This window comes from Cervus canadensis, chromosome 7, assembly GCF_019320065.1.
Source record: "Cervus canadensis isolate Bull #8, Minnesota chromosome 7, ASM1932006v1, whole genome shotgun sequence".
Classification (NCBI taxonomy): domain Eukaryota; kingdom Metazoa; phylum Chordata; class Mammalia; order Artiodactyla; family Cervidae; genus Cervus; species Cervus canadensis.
Window position 1 is genome coordinate 41,743,088 of NC_057392.1, and position 20,080 is coordinate 41,763,167.

Consider the following 20,080-nt stretch of genomic DNA (forward strand, 5'->3'; position numbering starts at 1 on the left):
TGTATAGTCAATTCCATTAAATTGCTTTCTTCCTGAAAAGGAGAATAAAGTAACTTTTTTCTTGCCAGTCATTTGTGTTTTTAAAACCTAGTGAATTTGAAACCTGTTTGGAAAGGGCCCTTTCAAAAATCAGACTGTCCTTACTTTGGATCAAGATTACATTAGGGTGGGAACCTAATACATGAAAATTGCAAATATTTAATACAGTTTTATGCTCTTAAAAATGTGAATGTGCCTGTGATAGAAATAAACTTACAGGAATGTAATATAAAATGAGAAAAAATAATTCAAATATGATTCAGACATAGAGTTAAGATCACAGATCAGTGAAATTAAGGGGGGAAAGATGAAAATAGTCTCAGAGACTGAAGCTACCTGGTAGAAAGTTTTAGAGCTATGTTGAGAGTAATGGAAGGATCCCCCTATTGTTCATGGTAAGAACCCTTTCTATCTCAGGTACTTTGTTGAAGCCAAATGGGTCTAAATAAAGCACCATCCCTCCATAATCTAGTGGGCCTTGATACTGTCCAGTCAACTTGGAGAGTTCTGAAAACTCTCTGGGAGGTGAAGGAGCTTTAGTGGTTTGTGAACCTTCACAGTGATGGAGGCAATGGGGACCCCAGGAAATGTGAAAGGAAAAGGAGACCACATGTTCAACATGGTGCGTTATCTAGGGAAAGAGAGATGGATTACAGGTAGCTGGGAAAAGCATGGCATACTTGCCCACTTAGCAAAACTTCCCCAGTGAGTCACTTTTGGGTCAAATTGACTGTTTCAGGATAAGTCTCCTGACTAGAATGTTACTGGGGTAAAAAAAGGCTTGGGGGTGGGGGGGAGAGTTACTAAATGAAGAGCTTTTTCTCCTTCAGCCACCTTGTCCAGGTTCCCTGAGGGCAGGAACTGTGTCTGTTTACCTTGGCCCCGCACCTGAGACATAGTAGGCACTGGGCAAGTGAGTGAAATAAATACATGTATAGGTTTTGGCATACCTGATTAGGATGGCTGCAATTGCCTAACTGTAGAAGAAACAAAAAATCTGAGTGAAGAATGATTTTATAAACCACACTGGGAGCCCATGTCCTAAAGTAAATAAAATGTGGACTTTGGCTTTTATCAGATATAGGTTTCAAGTCTCACCTCTGGAAGTCATATTTCTTTTAATCTTGATTTTGTTACTTAATCTACTTAAGCCTTGATCTCATTATCTGATTATTATGTTTTGTAGGTTTATTATAAGAGTTAAATCTAAAAGGTTTAGCTCAGTATCTAGCATAAAGTAAATAATCTGTAAGCAGTGGCAATTTTTATTGCTAGTAATAGCAGTTATTGTTATACCTATTACTCTCTCCCACTTCTTAGTTTATGATCAGGGTAAAGAGAAATAAAGTTGAGGACAATCTTTATCCAATTTTCTGTATAAATGGTGGTTTTCTCTTCTGGACCAGGCAATGTTTTAGGGATTAGAATTTGAGAGATTTGTCTGAACTCTCCTTGCCCTTGATCTTGACACCCAAGATATATGCTTATTATCCTATCTCCAAATTATATCAAAACCTCATACCTCCTAACCTTCATCTCAGCTACCTCTGATAAAGCAGTACTTTCATTATTTCAAGCTATGTATCAATCTGTCTCCCTCCTTTCCTAACCCCATGTCTCTTCATTCCTTATCTGATGAAGGTCAGCTGCTTAGCTTAGCATGCAACATTTTGGATTATTTCCATTGCTGAGTCACTCTGAGGTTGGCTTATCCAGTTTGGCCTGGGATAGTTTAAAGTTCTGACATCTTACCAACTGTAGTCCAAATCTCAAACAACAGTTACTTTCTATTTAAGGCAGCATAGAAGGCAGAGGGAGCTGTAATCTTTCAATCCATTCTGAGGAGGACTCTGCCTCTATGTTTATCGGAGCCTAAAGTGAGTCTGCTGAAGCGACGCAGCAGCAGAAGCAGCAGAGTGAGTCTGCAGCCAGTTTTGTAACTTAAGGTCTGCAATTTGGTTACTAGCAGTTCCTTCCTCTGCCTCAGTGTATTCTTGCCATAGAATGGATAGATCAATACTAATTGGTAGATTAAGATTTCCTCATTACCTTCCCCCAAATGAATCTTTACTGAAGTATGGGATGTCTTTACTCTGAAGATTCAAATAATGACATGACATTTTTGCATCTGGGTGACTTTGACTAAGAGCTGTGAAAGCATCCTCATGACTACTTCCATTGAATTCACTTCATATAGGGGTTTTCTCACATCTGGTGAGGTGTTTTTCTTGGTAATTGGGGAATTTGAGTGGCTATGCATATTTTAAATTTTATCCACTTGTGAAGCCTATGTTTTTATAATTGGGTTATTTTACCTTTTCATAGATAGCTATTCATAAACAACTATAAACAAGCTAAAATACTTTTAGTCCCCAACTTATTCATTCATAAATACTTGCTGAACACCTTGTGTGTAAGAAACTGAAACATTGGAGATGTATAGAGATAAATAAAAAATAATGGCTAACTTTTTTTTTCCCAGTGCCAGATACTTGGGCCAGGTACCTAGGCTACTGAGTCCTAGGGGCTTTGTAGGCATTATTTTATTTAATGCTCATACTCATTCTGTAAGATATTATCTCCATTTTTTACAGACAAAACTGAAGTGTGGGAAAGTTAAGTAACTCGCCATGTCATGATTATGAAGGAGTTGGATACCAACATAGTAAAATATGAGTCCAAAGTTTATGATTTTGTCCAAATGCAATCACTGGTATCAAGAGATTTATAGAAGTGTAACAGATTACAGGGAATCTAGAAAACCCGAAGTAAACCAATTTAAAATTGAGCAAAATATCTGATAGACATTTCTGCAAAGAAGACCTACAAATAGCCAGTAAGTACATGAAAAGATGTTCAACATCATTAGCAAATGCAAATCAAAACCACAAAGAGATACCACTCACACCCACTAGGATGACTAAAACCAAAAGATAGATACTCAGCTCATGAGGATGTGGAGAAATTGGAATCCTCATACACTGCTGGCAGGGATGTAAAATGGTGCAGTCTCATAGTTCCTCAAAAGGTTAAAGAGATAGACTTCCCATATGACCCAGCAATTCCACTCTTAGGTGTCTGTCCAAGAGACCTGAAAAAAATATATCCACAAAAACTTGTGCACAAATGTTCATAGCAGCATGATTCATCACAGCCAAAAAGTGGAAACAACCCAAATTTCTATCAACTGATGAACTGATTTTAAAAATGTGTTTGTTTATCCATATAGTGGAATGTTATTTAGGAATAAAAATGAATGATGTACTGATATGTGTTACAACATGTGTAAATCTTGAAAACACTATGAGAACACAGGTGACTAGAAGAAACTAGTCACAAAAGACCACATGATGCAGGATTCCATTTACATGAAATGTCCAAAACAGGCAAATCTATAGAAATAAAAAGGGCTTCCCTGGTGGCTCAGACAGTGAAGAATACACCTGCATTGTAGGAGACCTGAGTTTGATCTCTGGATCAGGAAGTTCTCCTAGAGAAGGGAATGGCAACTTGCTCCAGTATTCTTGCCTGGAGAATTCCATGGTCAGAAGAGCCTGGTGGGCTACAGTCCATGGGGTCACAAAGAGTCGGACATGACTGAATGACTAACACTTTCACTTTCATAGAAACAGAAAATAGATTAATGCTTATCAGGGGCTGGAGAGAGTTGGGTATGGGGAGTGACTGTTAATGGCTACAGAGTTTCTTTTTGGGGTGATGAAGATGTTCTAAAGTTGATTGTGATGTTGTACATATAACTCTGCGCATATACTAAAATCATTGAATTATACACCTTAACTAGATGAATTGTGTAATATGTGGATTTTATCTCAATAAAGCTGTTATAAACCCAGAGCAATTAAAATATTGAGTAGCATTTACTAACTGTTGTATGGCGGCATAAACAAATACTATGAAAATTCAGAGGAAAGAGACAATCTCAGGCTTCTGCAGTTAGGAAAGCCTTCATTGGGTGGTGGGGTTTTGGTAGAGATGGGATGAGGCATAAGAAATCGGAGAGGAAAAGAATGAGGAAGATATTTCCTGAGAAAGAATGGCAAAAACGAGAAGGAAAGCTTGTGTCTGGGAAATGGTGAAGGGTCTGATTTGGCTGATATGCTTTGTCCTGATGGTTGTGATAGCCCAGTATTGGTGCACTTTGGAGAATAATGGGAGAAAATATTTTAAATTGTAACATTGCCCCCCAAATATAAGGTGTACTGTTATTGTATCATACAAAGGAGGGGTAATGCTTTTGTCTTTAAGGACCAACTTAAAGATAAGTTGGTCTAGATCATGAAGGGAGAGGTATGGATATCAGGTGAGGAGAGCGTCTCTGATTCGTTTCTTACTGGAAGCTCAAAAATCTCATTTCCTTATTAGCTTAAGTAGACATATGTGAAAAACTCCTAGGTTTGAGGGAGCCTGTGGGAGTGTGGCACCTATAGAAAGAGCTTTGTCTATGAGGACAAAATATTCTTCCTCATTTCTCAAGACTGTGGTAGTAACATCAGGATGTTTCTCCTCTGCCTCAGAGTGGAAGTCACATCTAGATCAAGTCTCAAGTCCTGTAGCAGGAATTAGAGAGAAGTGACATGAACTAATCACAATTATTTCATTCTATTATGTTCCATTCCACAGTTATTTTATTGAGCAACTGTGTAAAAGGTCTATGGTAGATGTCGTAGGAGCTTTTAAAAAAAGACATTCCTCTACAGTTCATGTTTGTCATTTTAAGTTTACTTTGAAACTTCATAGGTGTTTCCTTCACTCAACCACTAAAGATGATTAGAGAAACTGAGAGGTTCTGGAGATGCAAGGGGAGGAACTAACTGCTTCATTCACAGTCAGAAAGGCTCAGGGATCGGAAGTAAAGATGCCTCTGGCACTGATCCCCAGCAGGAGGCCTGCTGTTTCTGTCTTTATCTTATTTGCCAAGAGTACCTTCAAACCCTTGTCTGTAATTCACCTGCATAATGTGCTGAGTATAAGGACTAGGGCAACCCAGTTCAGACTCAGTAATCCATTTGCTTTGGTGGTGGGAGAGGGAAAGGCACCCTAATAAAGAGCAGGCCACCACTGAACTTGAATTTAAAGGTTAATCAGAAAGACTTTAAACAGGAGACACAAGCTGTACTCATTCCTAGGAGGAAGAGAATGGAGAATAAATTTCATTTGCTCTCTTTCCTGTACTCTCACTCTCTGTACCACATTATGTGTATAAATTCTGTCTGTCCTTTTTGTTAGTTTTTCAGCTATATTTATTATAATGTAAATATAAAAGGTCATTACAGAAAATTCAGAGATGTGTAATAAAAAGCAACTAAAATCACACATAATCTTACCATCCAGAAGTAACCACCACTGACTTTTTAATGTATTTCCTTCCTTTTCTATATGCACACATTTTTTTCCCTCACAAAATTGAAATAATACATGTGTATAAACATATGTTAAGTTTTATATTTTGATTTTTTTCACTAAAAATTGTATAGTGAGCATTTTCCATGTTATTTAGTTATTTTTCAAAAATGTGATTTTTAAAAATTGGGTGCAGAATGATTCTCCAGTATTGGACATGATGGTGTTCTACTAGTTCCACTCTTCAGCCATAATGCCTCGCAAGCACTTTTTTTTTTAAGTCAACAAATTTAGCCATGAGAAATATTACATCTCACAGAGCTCTTTGCTGAGCTTTTGCTGCAACAGCTTGATAATAATAGTATCACCAAGCCCTCTCCCTGAGGACTGCCACACAACCATTCCTCTGAAGACATGCTAACTCCATCTCACTTGCTTCTCACCTAGCTGATCAGAGGGACCAGCTGTGATACAGGTAAGCTCTTTCAATAAACAGACTCTTTGGAACAATTGTCGGCCTTGATTGTGAGCTGGAGAGCCAAATGATGGATAACATGCCTGAATTATTTAGGTATCTACTTCAACTGTATGTGGTCCCTTTACACGTATGCCTGTACATCAAGCTAGTTCATAATCTTCTCATAGGTTTTCTGTAAATGAGAGGTGAAAAGGGTACAAGTCCTATAGGCAATACCGGGGTACACTGCTGGAACTTCTGCTTTGACACAGTTGATGCTTATCTTCAGTAGTGTATGAATTTCTTTTCTATGTTTTTTCTACTTTTTCCCATTATAGAATGAAAATTTGTAAGAATATTACACCAAATTAAATTTAATTTAATTAAGGCAATAAATACATATTGGGTCTCTATGACATGTGGAACACAATGATGGGAATATGGAAGAGAGGACCTAGGCAGGCCCTTAGAAGGCTTACAGTCTAGTAGGGATGATAAGATATGCACACACATAACTATAAAAAAGAGTAGACCAGATTGTAGGAATTTTAATGATGAAGAAATGATCATAAAACAGTGTCATGAGGAAATTTAAACTGCACACTACATTGTATACAAATTTAGTTCTCTTAAAAAGTCTCAAAATGTTAGTATTGGTTGTCTGGGTGATGGACTTAGAAACTGTTGTAATATTCTTCTTTATTCTTTTCCATTTTTCTAACATTTTAAAGCAATTAAAATGTGTTACTATTAGAATCATTAAAATATCCTCTATTAAATGTGTGAGAGCACTATATAGAAGTACAAATTATGTTGGAAGTATGAAAGAACGATTATGTCTGACTAGGGTGGGGAAATCAGGAAAGTTTTAGGATTTATATCTTTAATAATGATGAAAAACTTTTAATCTTGGAAATAGATAATGAAATTTCATTGAATTGAAAAGGCATTTTATATTCCTACAGCTTTTTATCTCTATGACATTTGACTACAGTCTCTATTAACTATCTGTAGCTCTAGTAACTGCTATCTGACATATTATCTTTTATTACTTTAGATATATCTTAAAATTTTTTGCTACATACACCATGGGGAGATGTTTCTTAAATCAGTAGTTGTCACTAGTCATATTCCTAAGCAGAGTATATATTTTTAGCAAAGACTCTTTCCGCTTGTCCCACTGACCCCAGAAAAACTTTATTTAGACATTCACTGGGAAGGGCTGTTTCTTTATCCTCTTGTTCTTCTGAAGACTTCTGTATCTTTAATATTCAATGCACAGAGCACATATTCTCCAGGGTCCAATAGGCTTCTAACAAAAAGACTCCGCAAACCATCTGCTTCATCAGTCATGAGCTTCTGTTCTTTTGGTGGACACCCTAGGTGATGAGACTTCCCAAGGTTTTCAGTGAAAGTGCAGGGATTATCAGGACAGAACTTAGGTGACATGACAGGCTTCAACTAACCTGAAAGATGAGCATCTTGGTTGTGTAACCCTGATGGATTATTTACCCTCTCTATGGCTTAGTTTCCTCACTTATAAATGGAGATAATAAAGAAGAGAAAAAAATGGAGATAATAGCAATCATTTCATAGGTGTATTTTGAAAATTAAATTTGGCATTTGTTAATATTTGATATATAGTTGCCCTTATTATGATGTATCATAGAGCTGGGGGGTTGTGGAGTTTTATTTTTCTCCTGAATAGATTATAGGAAGTGGTGGAATTTTGAATGACAAGTGAGTTGTGGAGGGCAGATGAGGGTGGTGGTGATAGGGGATGTGCCAGGCAAGGACGGTTGGAATAGCACCATGACTTAGGGATACTACTGGTGGAACTTCAGGTGTAGGGGAATAGTGAGAGATGAGACCAGAGAGGGAGGCTGGATCCAGGCCTTTACTTGCTGTAGGTGTACATTTATGTCAGAGCTTATTAAAGAGGCTGAGGATTCCCTGAGCCCTTTCTAGCCCCGCTCCAAAGAGGTCCCAGGCTTGTTCATACCATTCCCAGTAAAGTGCAGCCCTGGCTGGGCAGATGTGTTTAGTACTGTTCTCATTATTTTTCTGTTTGGGAAGCATCAATCCATAACTTTTCAGATGCACCTGGATATCTACTAGTTATACCTCCCCTGCTGCTGACTTCCCCCAAGCAACATCCAGAAAGACCAGTGACAATTGCTTGGGAAGCTGTCACTGACCTGTCAAACATCATCTTAGGGCTAACTCTGATCCAGAATAATTCAAATGTAACTCGCTTACAGAGACAGACTTGCATATTGCAGAAATAGAGTTCCAGGTTCATATAGCAAATCAAACAAACTGTCTACCATCAGCCTGGGTGAACTTGACTCAGTGGACAATCTCACACAGAATGCTGAAGTGCTGGAAGCCTCTGTCAGCTAAGAGTGCATTTGGTGGGCATGGAGCTTGACAGTGGTGTCTGCAGGGGGCTTTCTTGGACCCAGTGGGGTGGCGGCTGGGTTGTGCTGGTTCACATTCTCAGCTGAAGCAAATTTTCTGCTTTTCTTTCTGTTCCTTACAGAATGTCTTTCTTTTTGGTGACTTTCAACATACTTCTACTTATTCATAATGTAGGTGAGTCACTTTTCAAAAAATCTTTATGGATATTTCTGAAACAGCTTTGGGATAGTGAGGGAAATACTGATTTGGAGGTTAAAAAAAACAAACAAATGACTTAATCTCTCTGAACCTCAGTTTTCTCATTTTTTTAAGATGGTATTAACAATGCCCTATTTGTTTAACAGGAAATGGTGAAGGACAGATGGGAAAATCTAACAAACCCAAATAGTAAAGCATTATTGTTTATTCTGTTTTCATGTTTTTAAATGAGAAAAGCCTCCCCGCCTGCACCGCCAACTTGAATTGTTCATTCGAGGCCATATCTGGATAACTACACTTATTTACATCTATAATTCGAACTCCCTCAATTAAAAAAAAAATCTGGACAGTCCTCCCCAACTTCAAGTGCTTGATAAATGTCGATTTAGAGTATAGCATCACAGAATATTTGAGATCAGGTCTGTCCTAAAAATTCTGGATGGGCAGTCAACACAGAGTTTGTATAAGTTTTTATATTCAGTTCTTCAAAAATGTTGAGATAAATAGTATATAGATGTTGAAAAAGTTAATGTAATTCAGCTAACCAAAAATATATGTGCAAAAATTTCTTTAAAAAATCACATGTATCCAAAACCTGCAATATAATTACTTGAAAAGTGATCAAACACATTCATAGGTTTCAGGTACATTCAGTCTCTCAGGGACCTTCAGCAGCTCTGCCAGTCTCTTAAAGCTGGCAGCAGTGGAAGGCATCCTTAGGAGATGCAGCCAGGGATCGAATCAGGAGTTAGTGCAAGGCCAGTCCACCCAGATTACATTTACTGGTTCTTTTCTTTTGATGCTTGGCTACTGTGTCTGTGTGTGTATGTGTGTGTGTGTTTGTGTAGAAGGGAGCAGTAAGGCAAAGTGAGATGGTAATCCATTCATAGTTAGGAACAACCCAACCAAATAAATTAAAGGAAAGGGTATATATGTAAGTGAAAAAGAGAAAGCTAATAATGTATTTTATAGCAACAGTGACAGTCTAATACGAGGTGCTTTAGATATGGTGTCTTTCTGCTGAGCTTTTGAGTCAGTTTCTTGGACCTTGGGAAGCTAAAGATACAAAGGCCTAGAAATAAAACAGATTGAAATAGACAAAAGAGTTACTCAGATTCAAGTAGGACCATCTGCAGACACATCAGTCAGAGCTTGGCTTTTATATTCCCAATTACATCATCGACAGTTCCTGTTTCATGATTCTTTGACTGCAGCCTTTGGATTCCTGAGTCTGAGACCTTTTCCCTTGGGGCTAGAAAGTGTACAGCTGTAGCAAGACCTCCTGGATATAACCTGAGAAGCTAGAATTAAGGACCTTTCATGAGTGAGCTGCACATTTTATGAGAGAGACTGGGAAGAGCGGAAGCTTACTAAAGTATCCATCTGTCTGGTCCACTCCTTCTGTCCCTCTGGAGAATGACTGAACTTTGTCATATAAAAACAGTCCCTAAGATCCCAAGGCATTTCATGACAATGCTGGGACAGATGTTCCTACCCTAATTATATGTAAGAAAACTATAGCATAAGAGAGATTGACTTGCCTAATTACAAATGACTAGTAAAGAAAACTTAGAACTAAGTTTTAGTTTAGCAACTTAGTTCTTAAACTTAGAACTTGGATTTACAAATCTAAGAAGAGTTTTTACACCTGTAATTCACTGCTTCTTGATGATAACCATGTCAGACAAATAACAATCTGAGCAGGAACGCATTTCTTTTTCTTATATGCAAATCCATCCTTCTAAAGGGCAGACAAGTTATTTCTCCCTGACTCCTTTTTTCCATTGTCATCTGTCTTTGTTTATATTCATTTGATCATTTATTTCATCAGTTATTTTTTTATTCATTAAACTTAGAACGAGTGCCTACGGTCGGGAAGCAATAGTTAGACCTGGACATGGAACAACAGACTGGTTCCAAATAGGGAAAGGAGTATGTCAAGGCTGTATATTGTCACCCTGCTTATTTAACTTATATGCAGAGTACATCATGAGAAATGCTGGACTGGATGAAGCACAAGCTGGAATCAAGATTACAGGGAGAAATATCAATAACCTCAGATATGCAGATAACAACACCCTTATGGCAGAAAGAGAAGAAGAACCAAAGAGCCTGTTGATGAAAGTGAAAGAGGAGAGTGAAAAAGTTGGCTTAAAGCTCAGCATTCAGAAAACTAAGATCATGGCATCCGGTCCCATCACTTCATGGCAAATAGGTGAGGAAACAGTGGAAACAGTGGCTGACTTTATTTTTTTGGGCTCCAAAGTCACTGCAGATGGTGACTGCAGCCATGAAATTAAGAGACGCCTACTCCTTGGAAGGAAAGTTATGACCAACCTAGACAGCATGTTAAAAAGCAGAGACATTACTTTGCCGACAAAGGTCCATCTAGTCAAGGCTATGGTTTTTCCAGTAGTCATGTATGGATGTGAGAGTGGGGCTATCAAGAAAGCTGAGTGCCGAAAAATTGATGCTCTTGAACTGTAGTATTGGAGGAGTCTTGAGAGTCCCTTGGCCTGCAAGGAGATCCAACCAGTCCATCCTAAAGGAAATCAGTCCTGAATATTCATTGGAAGGACTGATGTTGAAGCTGAAACTCCAATATTTTGGCCACCTGATGCGAAGAGCTGACTCATTTGAAAAGACCCTGATGTTGGGAAAGATTGAGAGCAGGAGGAGAAGGGGACGACAGAGGATGAGATGGTTGGATGGCATCACCGACTCAATGGACACGAGTTTGGGTAAACTCAGGGAGTTGGTGACGGACAGGAAGGCCTGGCATGCTGCAGTTCATGGGGTCGCCAACAGTCGGACACAACTGAGCGACTGAACTGAGCTGATGTTCTCACTTTTTCTCTTCTACTCAAATAATTATACGTATTTCTTATTCCCATGATGAGAGTTAGGTATTTAGAATGTCAGTTCATCTTATCTAAAAATATTGCTCTGAACTACAGGTATTACATCCGTACCTGGATACATCATTCATTCATTCAAATAAGCAAACAAAACATAACAAAAACATTGGTCCTATCCCAAACTCACCAAACAAACTGTAGCACTGAAAAGCCAAAATGTTTCATAACACCTACATGAAAACTCTGAGATATGATGTGTGGTTTGGGAAGAATAGCCCTGTGTTGGGAGTCGGGAGGCATATGTGGTAATTGCACGACTCTGAACATTTAGATTTTCCAGGCTTCATTTTCTCACTCTTCACACTATTAAAATGTAAGATGGAACTGAACCAGTGGATCTCTATAGTGCCCTAAGGATCCTCACTCTTTGCAGGATTACATGGAGAGTGGTCTCACGAAGGTGGAGAGAGGCATGGCAGAATTCCTTAGGGTAAGAGTTGGAAGAGACGGGAAAGTGGTGCTGATAATCATTTGCTATCTTCTGTGATTCTCAGCAGGGTATCTGAGGGCAGCTGAGTCTGAAATGAATCCCCTCAAGTAGGGTAAGTTTCCAAAAATAAAGACAGCAGTGGTAGATGAGACCTGGAGGGCAGGAGCAGGTGTGTATCCTGATATCCTCTCACTGTGCCTGGATCAAAATTTCAACTATAGTGAACCTCAAGATGTGTTGCCTATATAAAGGTTAATGTAAAAACTCAGGGCAAGATTTCTGCCAGCCTGATCCTTTTGTGGCTGAAATTAAAAAAGGAACTAATTGTTCTGTTATTTTTCCAACCAGACTCTGAAATGCCCCAGGTGCAGTTTGATAAGACTGATGATGAGGACATGGCCACATGTGTCTCCAAGGGCTGGTACCTCATGCCCAGTGTCACCTGGCAGAGAGGGACCTAAGCAACCGCAGTACAGTGGAGGTCCAGGAGGAGCAGATGAATAGCTTCTACAGGGTGTTCTGTGTCCTGAAATACCCCATCAAGTTAAATGAGAAATATGTCTGCACACAACAGAGACAGATGTGAACAACCAGCCCTTCAGAATCATCCGCAAGTACCCAAGTGAGTGAGTTCAAGCAGGATGTATTTCACCACAAAGAGGCCATCATTCAGTAATATCCACCAAATGCCAAATGTATCAGTCACTTCTGGGCACTTTGGAGATTTAAAGAAACTCAGGGACAGAAGCCTATAGCTTTGGGCAAGGGAGGGTGATGAGGTGGAATCTCTCTGGGTTTGAAAAAAGGCCACACTTCAGGGACTGACAGCTTTCATCCAGATCAGTGTGGCTGTTACTATCGGTGAGGCTTCTCTCCCTCTGGTAAGGATGTCGGCTTTATGATGTGACAGTCTGAGTAAGCATGCTGCTGCTGCTGCTAAGTCACTTCAGTCGTGTCTGACTCTGTGTGACCCCCATAGACAGAAGCCCACCAGGCTCCTCCATCCCTGGGATTCTCCAGGCAAGAACACTGGAGTGGGTTGCCATTTCCTTCTCCAATGCATGAAAGTGAAAATTGAAAGGGAAGTCGCTTAGTCATGTCCAACTCTTTGCAACCCCAAGGACTGCAGCCCACCAGGCTCCTCCGTCCATGGGATTTTCCAGGCAAGAATACTGGAGTGGGTTGCCATTGCCTTCTCTGCTGAGTAGGCATAGCTGCCATTTATCAGCCTCTCACCCCGTGCCTGGCACTCTACTTATATCATTTTAAGTCATTGCCCTGAACCTGCAAGGTTAGTGCTGTCCCCCTCCTGTGTGAAGGAACCAAGATGGCAAATAGTTTGACCAAGGACATAGCTAATAAGCATATGAGTTAGAATTCAAATCCATTCTTTCTGAATCCAAAATTCATGTACTTTATTTTCATATGTGCTTAGTCTCTCAGTCATGTCCAACTCTTTGTGACCCATGGACTGTAGCCTTCCAGGCTCCTCTGTCCATGGGGATTCTCCAGGCTAGAATACTGGAGTGGGTTGCCATGCCCTCCTCCAGGAGATCTTCCCCACCCAGGGATCAAACCCAGGTCTCTTGCATTGAAGGCAGATTCTTTACAATCTGAGCCACCAGGGAAGCCCAAGAATACTGGGGTGGGTAGCCTATCCCTTCTGCAGAGGATCTTCCTGACCCAGGAATCAAACCAGTGTCTCCTGCATTGCAGGTGGATTCTTTACCAGCTGAACTCCCAGGGAACCCCTTATTTTCTTTTCTTTTTTTTCCCTTATTTTCTTATACCACCTAGCATTTGTGTATCTAAGATTATAGACTCCGTGAACAGATTTAAAGCATCTAAGAAGGGGAACCCATGTGCGATAAGTAATAGGCTAGAAATGAAGTTGCTGCTCCACTCGTGAATCCTGGAAAGTCTTAACATTGTTATCTAACTGTGCTCTGCTGAACCCTGCAGCTCCTTGAGGGAAAATTTGATGGATAATTTTTTGTGTGTCAGTTCTATTTCTTCTAAACTGTGTCTGAACTCTTTAAGGAAGGGTTCAAAGTCTTTATAAAGCATATAAGAAAAGGAACATAGGGTGGACCCAGGTACCTTTCCATACCTCTGTTGTTGTTCAGTTGCTAAGTGGTGTTTGACTGTCTGCAACCCCATGGAATGCAGCATGCCAGGCTTCCCTGTCCTTCACTATCTCCCAGAGTTTGCTCAAACTCATGTCCATGGAGTCGGTGGTGCTATCTAACCATCTCATCCTCTGCTACCCACACCCTCTTCTCCTTTTGCCTTCAATCTTTCCCAGCATCAGGGTCTTTTCCAATGAGTTGGCTCTTCGCATCAGGTGGCCAAAGTATCATACCTCTGAGGTAGATGCTAATGTTACCCCATTTGGCAGAGGAGGAAACTGAGGCTGAGAGAAGATAAATTACTGAGAGCTACACAACTGAAAGTGATAAAGCCTAGGATTTGAATCCAGACTTAACTATTTCAAGGCTTGAGTACTTTCCACTCTACCATGGTTGACTCATGGGCATTAAGTTCCTTGTGTTGTAATATCCAGAGCCTCAGGCAGAGTGACTGATCTGTGCTACCATTCGTGGCCCCATGGGCCTCTCCTTCCAGGAGGAAAATGATGGTGATGAAGACACTTGCACATGAGCTAATTCCTTCTATTTTCCTTGGGGGATTAGATCTGGCAGGGACTTTTGCCATTCTCTTCTAGTAACCACAGCATGTGAGAGAGAGGAAACAGTAGTCCAAAGAGTTGGGGTATTTGTCCAAGTGTGCACAGCCTCTATATAGGAAGTAATACATAGGCAGAAGAGTCCTCAGAGCTTTCTGAAGGATTGCTTCCTGGGTTATAATTCTCAGTTTGGCTTGAATAAAATTTTCCATTTCTTTTTTAAATTGAAGTATAGTTATCTACAATGCCATCTCTTTTTCTGGATTTTTTTCATTGACACTCTCATTGAATTGTCTTGACATCCTTGTCAAAGATGAATTGATGATAAATCAGGGCTTATTTCTGGATTCTCAATTTTGTTTTATTGTATAAACTCCGGGAGTTGGTGATGGACAGGGAGGCCTGGCGTGCTGCAGTCCATGGGGTCGCAAACAGTTGGACACGACTGAGCGACTGAACTGAACTGAACTGATGTATCTATTCACATGCCAGTTCCACACTGTCTTGATAACTGTAGATTCTTAGTAAGTTTTGACACAGTGAAGTGTGAGTCCGCCAAGTTTGTTCTTTTATGAGATTGTTTTGACTGTTCTTATTTTGACATTTCTGTATGAATTTTCAGATCAGTTTGTCAGTTTCTGCAAAAATGGCACCTGGGATTTTGATAGAGAATGTGTTGAGTCTATAGATCAGCTTTGGGAGTACTGCCATCTTAACAATATTGTCGTCCAATCTCTGAACATGGATGTCTTTCCATTTATTTGCTTTTTCTTTAATTTCTTTCAGTGATGTAGTTTTCAATGTATCAACCTTGTACTTTTGTTCAATTTATTCCTAAATATTCTATACCTTTTCATGCCTTGTAAATGCAATTTTCTTAATTTTATTTTTGGAATGTTCTTTGCTAGCAAAAGAAATACAACTGAGTCTTCTATATTGATTTTGTACCTTGCAACCTCGCTGAATCTGTTCATTAGTTATAATAGTGTTCTTTTTGTGGATTCCTTAGTATTTTCTATTTATAAGATCATATGATCTATGAATAGATATATCTTTATTTTTCCTTTCCAATCTTGATTACTTATATTTTATTTTCTTGCCTAACTGTCCTAGAACCCCCAGTACATTGCTGACTAGTAGAAGTGATAGCAAACATTCTTGTTTTGTTCCTAATTATAAGGACAAAATTTTCCATCTTTCATTATTAAATATAGTTTTAGCTGGAGTTTATTATACATGGACTTTATCAGGTTGAGGATGTTGTCTTCTGTTGCTAATTTGCTGAATGCTTTTCAACAGAATGAATTTAGGATTTGTCAAATGTTTTTTGTGCATCTCTTGAGATCCTGTGGTCTTTGTCCTTCATTCTATTAATATGATATATTATACTGATTGATTTCTTATATATTGAACTGATCTTATATTCCTACACTTAGTCATGGTACATAATCATTTTTGTGCTTCCTGGGTATCTCAGCTGGTAGAGAATCCACCTGCAATGCAGGAGACCCTGGTTCAATTCCTGGGTCAGGAAGATCCCCTGGAGAAGGGATAGGCTACCCACTCCAGTATTCTTGGGCTTTCCTGGTGGCTTGCACAGGAAAGAATCCTCCTGCAATGTGGAAGACCTGGGTTCGATCGTGGGTTGGGAAGATCCCCTGAAGGAGGGCATGGCAACCCACTCCAGTATTCTAGCCTGGAGAATCCCCATGGACAGAGGTGCCTGGTGGGCTACAGTCCATGGGGTCGCAAAAAGTTGGACATGACTGAGCAACTAAGCACACGGCACACACATGATCCTTTTTATACACTATTTATAGGTATCTTGTGAGGATTTTTGCATATTCTTTTTCTTTTTTTTTGACCATGTGGCACATGGCATGTGTGACCTTAGTTGCCCGACCAGGGATCTAACCCGTGCCTCCTATAGTGGAAACCAGGAGTCTTAACCATTGGACTGCCAGGGAAGTCCCTGCATCTATATTCTTTAGAGATATTAGCCTGTAGTTTACTCTTCTCAACTGAATATGTTCCCTTATCGTCTATTTTTTTGTGTGTGAAGATTTGTGAAGATTGGTATTAATTTTTCTTCAGTTCTTCAACTTTTAGTTTTATTTCTCTATTATTTTTCTATTCTGTAATTTCTCCTTCCATAAGGAGATAAATACTTTGACTTCAGTATTGTTTCCCTTGTGCTTATTTTGGGTTTAGTCTGATTTTCTCTAAAAACTAAAGTTAGAAGTTTAGATTATTGATTTGAGATCTTTCTTCCTTTTTATAAGTATTTTATAAGTATTTACAGCAGTAAATTTCCCTCTGAGCACTGGTTTATCTGCATCCTGTAAGTTTTGGTATTTTATGTTTAATTTTAATTCATGTCAAAGTATTTTATAATTTCCTTTAAGATTTCTTTTCTGGCCAATTGGGTTATTTAGGATTGTGTTCTTTAATTTCTATATATTTTTTTATTCTCTAAGTTTTATTCTGCTATTCTATTCTAATTCTATCCATTTAAATAAGCTTTGAAAATGTAAAGTGTGAGTTCTCCAACTTTATTCTTCTTTTTGGCTATCCTGTTTCTCTTGAGTTTCCATATAAATTTTATGATCAGTGTCTCAACTTCTGACCAAAACAGAAGCTGACTTTTTGATAGGGATAGTGTTGATAGGTGCTATCATGTTGATAGGTTGATAGGCAATAGATAACATTGCCATTTTAATGATACTAAGTCTTTTGACCCATGAATATGTGATATCTTTCCATTTATTTAAAGGCATACTTTAAAAATATATATAAAATAAAATGCAGAAGCCCTGAGGTTAAGTGAATTTGGAGGGGAAAAAGATTGGTGCATGGCACACTAAAGAAGTGAAATCAACTTTAATATTAATTTTGTTACTGTTGTATTGTTGAAGGGTGTAATGACTCATCCACCCTACCTCAAAAAAGATAAAGAGGAGAAAAATGAGGAAGAAAGAGAAAGGAAAGGAAGAAAGACAAAAGAGAGACAGAGGAATGGAGGGAGGGGTAGAATGCAACATGTGTTGGCAAGTTAGACAATAAAGACAGACAAAAGAGAGACAGAGGAATGGAGGGAGGGAGAGAATGCAACATGTGTTGGCAAGTTAGACAATAAAGACGGAAAAGGTTTATCTCATTTAGCGCCTAGCAGGTCTTTTGTGCTTAGTGGAGCAATTGTCCAGCAACCAGAGCAGAAAAGATTGAGGATTGATAACGATAGTAATTTTCTCATGGCATTACTGTAATAATGAAAAGATTTCGTGAAGCTAAAAGTTCCTAGCATAGTTTCTGGAACAATGTACACCTAACACTTCTTATTATTTTTATTATATCAACATATTAAAAGGGCTTGTCTTTAAGAGGGTAAGATTATAGATTGTGCCCTTTATGCATTGCTTCTGAGCCATAAAATCACTGACTAATAATGGGCAAAATTTAAAATAAAAATCATGCTCTAAATAAGCTAACCAGGCATAATTGTCTCAGTATAAAAAGACAAAAACAAGAAAAGGAAACTCCAAAAAAAGCAAAAAAACAAAAGCAGATGCTTATTTTACTTTTTATATGTACAGATTATGAAACAATCAGACAATATTGCAAGAAGAAAGAATAATCTTTTTTCCTCCCTATGAGTTTATTATAATAAACATATTTTTCTAGCTAAAGAAAAAATAAAATGTAGAGGAACCATACAGGCTTTAGAGAAAAGGATCAGGTTCATACAGTAACAGTTCAAATAGTTAGAACCCAATCTTAAGAAGAAAAGATTAGAAGATTATGTCATTTTGGCCTTAAATATTTAAAGGACCTTTATAAAATCGCTGATTTGCTGTTCATGAGATTCTCTTAGGTTAATGATAGAACCTAAGGAGGAAATAATAAAATGGAAGTCATAAGTTAAGACATGAAGATTTCAAAATATCATTTAAAAATTTGTCAGAACTGGACTAGGCAACTGAAGAAGTGTTACTGTAAAGCCAGGTGCGTTTGTGTATGTGTGTCCGTGTTGTATAGCTATAAAAAAATAATAGTAAATACATAGAGTCCTTACTCGTCTTCAGTTCTGTTCTAAGGCTTTTCAGGTTTTTTTTATTCTACATTTTAATTAGTTATTTATCCTCATTGGAATCCTATTAGGTAAGAAGTATTATTATCCACATATAAGTAGGTTTGCTAGATTTAGTAAATAAAAATAGAGGATGCTCAGTTAAATTTAAATTTGTGATAATAATTATTGCCACATACCTATGCCAAAAAGAGATGAACTACTTACCTGAAATTTGAATTTAAATGGGTGTCCTATATTTTATCTGGCAACCCTACGTTTAATAGATGGGGAAGCTGAAACTCAGAGATGATAGGGAGGGAGCATGCAAACTTCACTGGAAGAAGAGAAAGAAAAAAACTACAGAACTGTCATTCTTGCACATTCTCTGTGCTTCTCTGTAGAAGATAGGGGACTGGAACCATGGTTTTTGGAGAGCCCATCCTCACTATGAGGTCACAATCCTCACCATTGTTCTTTCTTTGGGAAGCCAATTGGAGTCATTCATCTATTAATTCAAATATCAGTAGAATGCTTAGTCAGGTTCGGACACTGGCACTGCACCAGAAACCTCAACAAGATAGATGCAGCTCCTGCCCTTATTCGGTGTACAGGTTAATGGAGAAGACACAGGTTAAATGAGTGAACAGCGCAGAGTGAGGGCAGTTGTTTATGGAGGGAGCTGGGTGCAGCAGGGGCATGCAGGCCTTCTCACCTGGCTTAGGAGGCTAGTGTCGGCTAGAGTAGTGGTTCTCCAGGCAGCGTCCCAAACCAGCAACACTGGCACCACCTGGGAGCTTGCTGGAAATGCAGTTATTTAAGCCCCATTCATGACCTCATGATCAAAAACTCTGGGGTAGGTCTAATAATTTGTGTTTTAATAAGGCCTCCAGGTGATTTAAACTCACAGATGTAGAAACTGGCTGCTAGGGGAGGTGAGATGCTCAGAATATCCTCCACTTTGAGGATGGGGTGCCATCCCCTCAAAGCCAGGTAAGGAGAGCAAGGCTCCTGGCTCCTTGCTCATTCCAGGAAAACAAGACTAACTAGACAGACACAGTGAATTAAATATCCTATTTTGAGTTTTTCTTTCCTTTAAAGGAAAGAAAAGAAGCAGTTGCTTATTCCCCATACTATTAAGCCTTGCCCACTCATTTAGGAGTAGAGGCCTTTGACCCATAATGGCCACAGACTCTCTTCTGAGACACTAGGATAAGTTATGAATGAGCTGACTTTCAAGGAGTCCTTGTTTCACGTCTCCCTAAATTTCAACACTTAAAAAATTCCTGGAAATGCCTAAAAGGCCCCAAGAGTTTACTTTTCTTCATCTCCTTTCAGGAACTTGTTTGCATACAGCCCTTTGAGATCAGGCATCTGCCTGTTTTTCTAGTCTCCTAGGTCTCTGTTTTTCAATACAACGGCTATTGCTCATTGTTCTCAATTTACTGACTCCTTGTGGTTTCTAGATTCTGTTTACTTTTTCATTCTGCCAAGCCTTTGTAGA